Source organism: Mustela nigripes, chromosome 7, assembly GCF_022355385.1.
Source record: "Mustela nigripes isolate SB6536 chromosome 7, MUSNIG.SB6536, whole genome shotgun sequence".
Classification (NCBI taxonomy): Eukaryota; Metazoa; Chordata; class Mammalia; order Carnivora; family Mustelidae; genus Mustela; species Mustela nigripes.
In genome coordinates this window covers 17,760,125-17,771,467 of record NC_081563.1, presented here as the reverse complement: position 1 = coordinate 17,771,467, position 11,343 = coordinate 17,760,125, and the positions used below count along the sequence as shown (strand labels likewise).

Below are 11,343 nucleotides of genomic sequence, written 5' to 3'. Positions count from 1 at the left end.
TATATATATATATATATATATATATATATATCAAACCCAGAAATTGAAAGGCTGGGGAAAAAGGTTCCCATACTGACAATTGGAAACACAGAGAATACATTATCACAGACAACTGAAACTGTCGTGTAACTACAGAACGAGTTCTCCAAATGCCAATGAGTGCTGATGCATTGGATGCCAAGTAAAGCATGGCATTGTGATGCAAGATGGGCTGGATATGGATCAAAGGAATAAAAACCACAGAACCTGCAAAAACAGCATCCCTTATGTTAGACACTCAAGCCATGGCACCGGGGGGTGAGCTTTTCTCCCTCCAAGGAAGGAGGGGGTGGAATGGGGGTCTGCCAAGCACTTCTTCCGTGCGCACTCTGGGCTGGTAGGAAGTGGGGGCTGGGCGCACCTCCTCCCATTTCCTTGGATCATTCTCTCCAGACTCCCCCCTTCAGCTGAGGCTTCAGCATGGGAGAGCCTGGCTTGCAGCCCCCAGCAGTTCCCAGAAAGTGGCCTCCGGAGCCTTTCCCACCTTGATGAACACCTACCTTTGCCTGGTGTCTTGGCCACCTGGGGTTGGCCCAGAGAGTGCCCCATGCCCATGGGCTCCGAACCTGGGGATGTCTCCCAGACCCTCCTCAAAGGGGGAAGGAGGAGAGCCTGACAGGTACCCTGATTCGCTGATACAAACTCTCATTTTCGAAAGTTAGGGCCTTCGGATGACCAATGTTCCCACTAGCCTTGCCTTACCTGCCTGCCCCCTGGGGTCCTTAGTTGCTGGTTGCTGGGCAGCAGAGGCCCAGATTCTTGGCCAGAATGACCAGTTGTCAGGCAGGGTTATGTCCTTTGGCAGGTGAATAGGAAAGGGGTTCTGCAGAACTGAGCCCTGCTTCCAAGTCCCCCACCATCTCCTGAGCCCTCCGGGTCAATGCTGCCCCCAGGCTGGTGTTCTAGAATCATCCTCCAGCATGCTCTGCTCCAGCCCGACTCTCATCTCTGTCCACATGGGCTGACATCAGCTGCCTCTCAAGACTCCCTTCTGAGCCCCGCCCTGCGTCTGACAGCTGTGCGTCCTCGGACAAGCCCCTGTGCTCTCTGAGCCTCTGTCTGTACATCAGCAGAATGAAGCTGGAGGCTCCCACTCTATTCGCAGAGCCTGGTGAAAATCCCCGAGCTCGGGCTCAGGCAGGGGACTGTGGGCTTGGGGGCTGTGAGGTCAGGTAGGTCCTTCTTGGCAAGGACATCCCGGGATCTGGTTCTGCTGAAGACCAAGGCACACAGAGAGAGAGAGAGGTCTGACCATTGACCACACCACCAAGCCTACATCAGGCCGGGCACCTGCGGGGGAGTACTGGGGGCGCTGGCTGGGGCCTCGAGAAAGCTCCCCGCGGGTGTGCTCTGACCTGGACGAGGGAGACCAGCAGCGCCTGAAGCACCAGGTGGAGGGTGTGGAGGGAGCCTGTGGGGCAGACAGGGAGCAAAGCAAGGATGGGGCGGCAGGCGGGGTCAGACGTCAAGAGCCTTGGAAGGGGGCTCCGGTGAGTCGTGCGGACACCGGGGAACCATGGGATTCTGTTCAGGGGAGCGACAGGTTTGGACCCGGGTGCCAAACGAATGACTCTGGCAGCCCCCTTTAGGGGTGGGACCGGGAGGAACCAGGTAGGCTGGAGGCTGGAGGCCAGGAAGGAGGTGGGGGAGCGCTGGGCCTCAGAGCCAGGCCTGGGGGAGAACATGAACTCTGCCTCCTATCAGCTGTGCGACCCCGGGAAAGTGTCCCTGAAGCCTCCGTTTCTCCTTTGTTGAAGTTAAATGAGCTAGCCCATGGAAAACTGTTCCGTGGGCCTCGACGGGTGGCAGGCACAATGTCACTGTCAATGGGGGTGACGGCTCCATGATCTACGTGAGGAGGGACAAAGGCCTGAAGGGCAGTGGTGACGGAGGACAGAGAAAGACAAGTATTTAGGCTGGGAAACTACGGCCCTTCGTGCTGGAAGGAACAGGGAGGCCAGCAGGTGTGAGAACCACTTGCGGGAGATGGCAGGAAGGGAAGGGGTGCTGAGTTCAATTTGAGGTTGGGGTTCAGGCCTATGAGACGCGTCGGGGAGAGGGGCAGGAGGCGGGACGCGTCTGGGGCCCGGGCAGGAGGCGAGGCGGTGGAACCTGCAACCTAAGCCCGTGGCTCAGGCAGGGGCACAACGCGGTCGGGGAGCCCGCAGGCTCGGGTGGGTTCCGGCTGAACCGCTCGCTACGCTCACAGAGCGGCTCCAAGAAGAGCCACCACCTGAATTCATTCCCGAAACAGGAGCCAGGTGGTGATGTCAGCTTTTTGAGTGAAGTCATGCAGGGGTTAAAGAGTTCTGGGCTGGAGTTCCAAAGACCTGGATCCCGGTTCTCCTTCCAGCTTTGCCACTAATTGGCTGCGTGACCCTGGGCAAGCTGCGCCAGCTTTAGGTCCTCAATCCCTTTGAGCACCGAGAGGCACCTGCCGGGTGCCTCTCAGCTGTCAGGCTGCAGGGAGTGATAGATGCAGCCCCACACGCCTGCTGAGTTAACCAAGCCCTGGGGGCCCGGAAAACACAGTGGTTACAAAATACCACTCCTCCTGGGCCCAAAGCATTCTGATTGTTTCTGAAAAGCTCTGACATGCGACCAAGGACCCGGCAAAGATGACACGTGCAGCCCCAGCCCTGCAGCACTGCCTGCTGCCCTGGGATTCCTGGCCGGATCTAGGAGGTGCTGGGAGATCCAGGTCACCATTGAAACGCAAGCGCTTTCTACTCTCGCTTTGTGGAAATCTGGATTTAATAGCTGGGCAGGATTACTCAGTTTCGGAAAAAATTTTCAATTTATGAAAGTGCTCACCAGGGGATTCCTTTTCACAGCAGGGACCCAAGTGCATTCAAAGTTTCGATCAGGCTGTGTGCGCCTATTGCTGCCGGCTGAGCGCCCAGCTGGCGGGAGCCCGTGTTTTGGGACAGCACGACCCAGGATCCACGGGAGGAAGCCAGCCCTGGCTCCAGGCACAAGCCGCACTCCTGCCTAGCCCGTTGTCTTGGCTGAGGACAATCACTTAATGTGTGAGGGGCTTGGAGGAATGTGGGGTCCTGGGGAAGCTTTCCAACCAGCCGGGCTATGCCCAGTGTGCAGGCATCAGGGCAGAGCCCGGCAGGGGTTGGACCTTCGGGGTAGACCCCAGCACCCGGCAGAATCTGACTGTTTCAGGCTTGGGGAGGAGGGGGAAAGTCAGGGTCCTTCCTTTTTGGCTGACATCAGGGAACTATTTTCTGGCCTCCCAGATTTTGGGTGGGATGCCTTCACCTGGTCACAGAGTGGCTGCCCTTTGCCCTTGGCCTTGCCCCTCAGTGGGGAACTCTCACAGGTCCAGGTCACTGGATCTCCCCCTCTGATTCTTCTCCTCCCCACACCAAGCCCACCTCCTTTACTGCCTAGAAATCTCTGCTGTCTATTCTCTCCTGGCCTCAGGAACAACTGGGCTCTGTCTGAGCCACAGACATCTGGCTGTTTCCGGCCCTAAGCCCCTCAGCAACCTGGCAACCCCTCCCAGATTAAATAAACCCTTCAAGGCTGAGCAGGGGGAGCAAGGCTCCTCCACGCCCCGCTGAAGCCTCTCTGTACCCCAGGCATGACCCCTCCCAGCCCTTACCCTTCTCCCTGCCTCAATCTCTCTTCTTTCCTTTTTCTTCTGGCGAATTACCATTTTGTCCTGTAATCCAGTTAAGGTGTTACTGGGTCCCAAGCCTCTGCCTCCTTCCCCTCCTCCTCCCCCAGCCATTCACCCTCCTCCATGCTCCCACAGCATCCGGTGCTTATGTCTTCAGAGCACACCCTGTGCATTGTAATTACTGATTTACATGTCTGTCTCTTGCACGTGACTGTGATTTATTTATATTTTTATGTGAAACATCTAGCACAGGGCCTGGCATATATACAGCTGGTCTGGTAGACGACAAAAATTCTTCGTCTCCCCTCCCACTAAGGGGTGAAGTTCTTTTCCCCACCCTCTGAGTCTTCATTGCCCTTGTGACTTGCTTTGCCATGGAATGGGGTTGAAAGGACATTGTGTGAGTGTGAGCCACAGCCTCAAGAAAACTTGCTTGCTTCAGCTCACACTCTTGGACTCCTGCCTCTACTACCCTAGGAACAAGCCCGAGTGACTCTTTTGGAGGATAATAGGCCACGGAGCAGAGATGATTCGTTCACACTGGCCAGCCCTCACAATATCAGCTAAGCCTGACCTAGAACAGCTGAGCTCAGCCCCAAGGGCAGATGAGAATCATAATCCAGATCAGTGGTGGTTCACCTAAGCCACTAAATCTTGGAATTTTTTGTTACGCAGCAAGAGCTAACTGATATAGAAAGCATGAATAACTGATAGGGCTCAAGTGCTTGTGAAACTTCCCCTCCATCAGGGTCTCCTTCTCGGGTAGTGTTTAAGTTAATTCTTTTTTTTTTTTTTTAATTGCAATAAAATTTAGCATCATAACTGGTTTTAGGCATACGGTTCGGTAGCATTAAGCATATTTACAGCATTGTGCGGTCAGTCCCTGGAATACTTCATCTTACAAAACTGCAACTCCATTCCCATTAGACAGCGGCTTCCCATCCCCTCCTCCCCAGCTCTTGGCCATGACCCTTCTACTTTCCGTCTCTATGAATCTGACCGCTCTGGATACCTTGTGCATGTGGAATCGTGGAGTATTTGTCTTCTTGGGGGCAAGCTTACTTAACTTACTATAACGCCCTCAAGGTTCATCCATATTGGAGCATGGGTCAGAAATCCCTCTGCTTCTAAAGCTTGATGCAATTCTTTTATATGAATGCATCACAGTTTGTGTGCTTGTTCGGTTGTGAGTGGACGCCCGGCTTGCTTCCGGTTTTGGGCGACTGTGAACCTGTGTTGGCTCAGTCCCTGCTGTGAGCGGCGGGGTAGCCTGGTTCTGTGGACCCAGCACCAAGCGGCTTCGGAGAGAAAGAGGACACTGGGGAAGGTCGGCCTGGACCTGGGTGCTTTGTTTAGAGAAGAGGGAGGCCACAAACAGAACCAAGCCTGGAGATGACATCGCAGCCCAGCTTCTGAATATTTTTCACCAAACGACACGAGTTATTTGTCAGAGACTAATGGGCTCATTCCAGCTGGACTAGAAGGGCTGTCTGAGTTGGTAATAAAGAGGAAGAGATGTCAAATATTAAAAGGCAACGCATTTCAGTGGCTTTGCAGCAGAGAAGTCCATTAAATCAGAGCCCCGAGAAAGGTTGTACAGCCGAATAATTTTTTCCAGAGCTCAAGAAAGAACCCAGCTAGGTGACAAATGCTCCTGATTCCAGTGGTATTTATGACACATATTTGATAAAGGACTTGAAAAAATTATAAACTCAGAGCAGTTGTGAAATATAGTGAGAAAGCCCAGCAACGACTGTGTCACGCCTGCCCAGAGGATAATTCATCCAGGAGTGGAGGAGCCTGGTGTGTGCAGACACTGTGGGGACTAATGGCGACTTTGCACAAACAGAGCTTCCTGCTGCCGTGGCTGGGTCAGGTCATAGACGGTCAGGGACAGGCTCCAAAGCTGAATGTCACCCTTCTTCCTCCCCTGCCCACGACTGATCAGATAGACACATCCCCTTTCCCAAAGAACAGCTCAGAATCGACCTGGAGCGCCAGCTGGGCCCTTTCTTCTAGGTGAGGCAGGATAAAACCGCCTGTGGACCACCTGCCCAGCCTGAGTTGGAGGGATGGTCCTCTATTGGGAAGTCATACCTGCCCCAGGCCAGGGCCTGACAGTCTCACACAGGCAAGCGCTCCCTGGAAATGTGTCCTTCTAGAGAAAGGAAGCATGAAAGACTCAGATGTATTGCCTGACTTAGAGTTTTAGTGAGGAGACCTTCTGGTTGTCCTGTTGCCCAAATGGAAATTCCTACTATTTATTGGAAATGGAAAAAGCCCTAGGGACAGTCACCACCACTCATTAGCCTGCCGTTTCCAAGGTGTCTAATGCTGGGTGACAAGACCTATTTCTCAGGCAGTAAAATTTGGCACAGAAGGGCCTTTCTGTCCCTACAGCCCCTGTCCCAGGACTACACACTAGGGCATGCTTGATATGCATTTGCTGGGCAGAACTGAGGGTTACCTTCCAGTGGGAACATTCTCAGGCCCTCCAAGGTGATACAGAAGTCATGAAAATTTTTCTCCTTAAAATTTTTAAAAATTCTCATAAAACTGCAAAGGTGGGGGCAGACCACTAGATGGGCAGGGAAGGCCAGTGGGCAAACCCTGAAGCTGTGGTCAGAGGGAAGGACCCCAGCTAGGTGGACACTGGCTGCTGTTAGTCCTTCCTGCCCCCAGAAAAGTTGCCTCCATCTGGCTGCTTCCCCTGCTTTGAGGATGAAGGCTGAGTTCGCCCTCTGAACAGGAGAGGATGGAAATGTCATGGGGGCCAGGGCTAGGAGACCTGGTGGCAAGTCTGGGGCTTACGAGAGCTGGCAGTGCGCAGACAGCATGCAGGAGCTGGAATGCAGGCTGACACGCCACAGCCAAGGTCAGGGGATATGCAGTGAATTAAGCATCCTGGCAAGTCAGGTCAGGACACTGAAGAGCTCTGTGGGGATCAGAAGCCTGAAGGTGGTCAAGGGAGGCCACAGAGATGGACTGGAAGCCCCTAGGAGGTCAGGGGTCTGGAGGGAAGGTGGCCAGACAGTCCCTCTATGAGGCAGGAGACAACTCCAGGAGCCAGAACTTGGCACTAGGGAGATGGGTACTCTGAGGGCCCTTGTTCCTCAGGACCAGGGGAGGATGAGACTCATGTTTGGCCCCAGGGAAAGAGCTGAATCTGTTGTCTGGGGTGGGGATGGGGAGCTCGCCTCTTCCCCTGGGCCTCTGTGAAACTGTCTTGTGCCTCTAGCATGTTTAGACATACTGCTTCTCTTCCACTGGAGGGTAGATTTGTGGAAGGTGAGCAGTGGTTCTCAGCTAGAGGGACTAGAGAGTCCAGAGGCCAGGCCACAGTTAGGCCACGTGAGAGGACCAGTTTCAGCACCTTGGAGAGCTCTAAGCATGCAGGGGTCTTGGCAGAGAGTGGGAAGGGCTCTAGAAGGGCTGGGGGTACTAAGTCCACAGCTGAGTAAGGCTGAGGTATGGACAGCCCCATTCGGAGGTAGACTGGGAGCTTCAGATGCCTTCTGTCTGTCTGACCCACTTCTTTCCTCATTAAACAGGTGGGCTGGGCTTGGGGGTGTGTTGGGGGTCCATTTGCAGACCCGAGGAGCTTCTGATTTACCAGGAAACACACGAAATGACTGTGGTGCCAAGTGAGGGGAGTTTTGTGGGGCAAGCGCCGGGTAGAGGAGGCTCACAGAAGCAACTGCTGGCTGGGTTGGTTGAGCAGAGGGAGGCTTGGGTGGGGAGACAGTGAAGAAAACACTGGAAAGATGTGTAGCAGCTCACCAGGTGGGCTGGAGGGGCCAGGTGTGAACCATATGCATATGTGCGTGTGTGTGTGTGTGTGTGTGTTGGAGTGTGTAGTGTATGGAAGCATGTGGGCACGACCATATGGTATGTGTGAACATGTGGTTGTGTATGAGCCTGTGTGTACATGTGCAAGCATATGTGTGTGTGGGGGTATAAGACGCAGGCCCATATTACACTGTGAAAGAAAACAAACCCAGTGTGGTCTTTAACCCACGGGAAACTGGGGGCCATTGGTGAATTTTATGAGATAGGGTGAGAGAGTCAAGTTTGTCTCTTCCACTCAAAAAATCGGCTCAGAATCAACGATCAATGGCTCACCCCCATATACCCCACACTCTGCCCCCATCCCTAGCCTTCCACACCATCGGATACTTCCTTTCTGCTATTCCAACCCATTCTGATGCCCCTCCTCTGAATTTCCAGGTACAAGGTACTGGGCCCAGAGCTGGGGTCGGGTTGGGAGCTGCGGCAGAGGGAGCAGTAGTCCCAGGGGAAGGGGCAGCTCAGTGGGGACACCGACATACATCAGTGGGGTCAGTGGTGGTACTGATGGCCTTCTGAGGAGGGAGAGGTGGGGGGTCTCGGGAGGGGGGGTTGGAGTGGGATGATCACGAAGTGCAGGGGGTGTCACGGGTGGAGAACCAAATGCACATAACAAGACGTATTCTTAATTTACTAGTTCATAGCCTAATACACATTTACTGAGGGTCTACTATGGTCAGGACCTGGACTATGAATTCGAAACCAGTTTTCATCCTCAAGGCGCTCACAGTCAGATGGAAGAGGTAGATGCTGCCTCAGACTAAGGTCAGCTGGGTTTCTTGGCACTGGAACCCCCTTCTATGGTGAGAATTCCAAGGTGGACAGGAAGCTGGGCCCTGTGGAGTGAGTTTGGTGGGGGCAGCCTCCTGGCAGCTGGCACATCGCCACAAGACCTGGCTCAGCTGATCCCAGGATGTCCTGTGGGGATGCAGAGCCAGCCGGTGATGACCACAGTGCTTGTGGTGAGCCAGCCCAGCGGGCAGCTCAGGGGTGCTCGAGCAACCCCGGGGGGTATGCGGTTGGGGGGGGGGATGGTGCCAGTGGGTACTGGCCCTGACATGGATCTGCCCATGCTGCCCCATCCCCAGCCTCAGATCAGTTCCTGCTCTCCTGAACTCTCAGAGCGGCAGTCTGTGGTTGGTGTCACGTGACCCGAGTGGCACCAACATGGCCACATGTGTTACACTGTCATACACAAGCTGATAAAGACCCCTTGCTGCAGAGCCTGCCTGGGCTACTGGGGGAGCACAGGGAGCAAGTGGAGGAGGGAAGGCCCGTGGGGGTGGGGGACTTGGCCGTGTCTTGGGAGGGGGGTGGGGCTTGTTAATGATGGACAGGAGGGCATTTTGGTTAGCAGAGTGCCTATGCAAAGGCCCACGTCGCACATCAGCACACAGGCCGCGTGAGCAGTGGGCAGCTGAGTACGGCTGGAGTGGGGAGGGGGGCGGGGGCTCTGCGGCTGGAGTGCCCACAAAGGTCCCTGTGACCGGCTTGTGTTAGGAACTGTAGAGTGTGGGCCTGGGAGGAAAACTGGGAAAAGGCACCCAGATCACCTGGGGTGGGTTGGGGGGAGGGCACATATCTGGAGAAAGCTAGACCCTGTCCCGAGGGACTGCTGCTGACTGGGGGGTGGGCGGTGAGTATGAGGCCTGGCCTTTAGCCTGGAAAACAGTGGAAGGGACCCTGAGCTCTGATGGGGAAGCAGGACCCCAGGTCTTCGAGAGCCCATGCAGGGCTGGGGCCGAGGGAAGGATTTCCTGAGTGCGGCCCCCTTCTTTAGCCCACCTCCCTGCTGGGCCTGGGACATGGCATCCAGGAAGCAGGTGCTGGCTGCTGCCTCTCTTCCCTTCAGCATCGTGCATGTGCCCCTCAAACTGATGGGTCCCCACGCTTTGCCTCGTGGGCTGTGAGTACAGAGGCCTTTCTACGAGGAGCAGCCACCAGCCTGTGGTCTATCCTTGGCTGTTACCATTTTGTAGCTTTCTATTTTACTACTCACTATTTTAGGGGCAAGACGTCAGATTTCCAAATACGTATGAGGATCTGTAGCTGGCCCCTGCCAGAACAGAATAAAACTGTGTGCTGCGTGGAGCAGTGCCAAATGTGCCCCCAGATAGGGATAAACTCTAGACGTCTTTGCCCGGAAGACAGAGCTCAGCGAAGGCAGCTGGGGGACTGTTGCCACCACACCGTGGAACCCAGCCTAGCCCCCCAGGTGGAGAGGATGGGGCTCTAGGTGCAGAATCTGAAAATTCGTCATCCTGTGCCTCTGCTTTCATCATCCAGGGTAAAAGTGGGGAGTGCCTGCTACCCTCATTTCCTGGACAGCGGGCAGCGGGGGGCAGAGGAGGCCCAGAGGGAGCCCTGCTTCCCTGCCTCAGTGCCCTGGATTCCCAGAGGGGCTGGATCTTCGCCCTCGACTAGCCAAAACAACCACCCCATCCTCTTTCCATCCAGAGGTCCTGGCCGACCTGCCTCCCACCTGGGTTCCTGCAGAGCCTGGGCGAGACAGTTGTGTGTGTGGGTAGCAAAGGGGCTGGCTGGGGAAGAGGCCGAGAGAGGCGCCCCAGAGCTTCCTCACCCATCATTCCAGACCCAGGGATATAGAAGAGCAACAAGGACCCAGAGGAGGAAATGATATCTGAACTAAAGCGCGAGAATCCCAACAACTAGACACCATCTCAAAGCCTCAATTCTCATGAGCAATGTTCCACAGAACCTTGCTTTGTTGCAAGCGTCCTGAAGACGTAAGCCTTAAAGGTCCAGCCAGAGAGGACGTTCGCAAAGTCAGCACCTGCCCCGGGAAGGGAGAGGATGACACAGAGAAGGGCTGGCGGGAGGTGCTGGAGAGGAGAAGACAGGGCGGGGGGAGGGCAGGCAGGAGAGAGATACAAGAAGTGGGGGAGACATGGCCCTCCCTGACCTGCTTTGGCAAAAGCCAGTGTTTCCCGAGACTCCGGAGAGTGCAGTCCCAGCAAATAAATCAATAGTTTTAAAGGATTTGCAAGAATTAGTGAACCAGAGCTGGGAGCACGATCAGTTCAGTTACCCGGGTAAAGAGGGAAATGAAACGGAAAGCCCAGATGCCAGAGGCTAATGGCAACTCTGAACACTTTGAATCACATCGCAGGAGAAGAGAATTCGTGGCCAGAGAGGCCCTGGGGTGAGGATGCAGGGGAGGAGCACGTGTGTTTGCAGGGGATGGGGACCCCACTTGTGTCTTCCGGTATGTCTGGGAAGGGGTGTCTCTCCATGGCTGTTTGCCCCTGCGTGTCCATCTGGGTCCAGTTCTCCTGCCGGGCCTGGCCAGGGTCAGGTCTGGGGCAACACCTTGCCTCTTGTCATTTCAGGGGAGACGAAAGCCTGGGATCATTTCATTTTTTTCATACTGCTCATGGTCTTGAAGGATCATGCAAGCAGTCACCATGATCATTTTAGGAAAATTAGCAAAAAAGAAGAAAGTGCCATCTGTTCTCCAGGTGACCATGTGTCAGCTTCAGGCCCGGGCACAGAGTCAGAAGGTCAGGCCTGCCTGAAAGCCAGCCCAGGTGTCACACCTGCGGAGAAAACCTCGCCGCCACAGAAGAGCCAGCCCTGGGTCCACGGCTGGTTTCCCTGCCATACTGGCTGCCAGGCTCCTTGTGAAGGAGGCAGCCTAGGCTTGGTCCCAGGAGGGACCTGGAAGCGTCAACAGGCGGCCTCTTCTGACATCCCTCCTTCCTGTCTCCTGTCTGCCAGCTCAGGCCCCTCCCCCGCTGATCCTGCTCGCCTAGGTCTGTGATCCTTGCCTGGAAATCTTGTCTCCAGTTAGATGAGAGCTCTAC

The 11,343-nt window shown here is 55.1% G+C and overlaps 1 protein-coding gene across 3 annotated transcripts in view; it reads right to left on the bottom strand.

Moving 5' to 3' along the window:
* KLHL29 (kelch like family member 29) overlaps positions 1 to 11,343 on the bottom strand; it is a 294,701-nt gene that overhangs the window by 23,497 nt on the left and 259,861 nt on the right. The gene's annotated exons all lie outside the window — the stretch shown is intronic.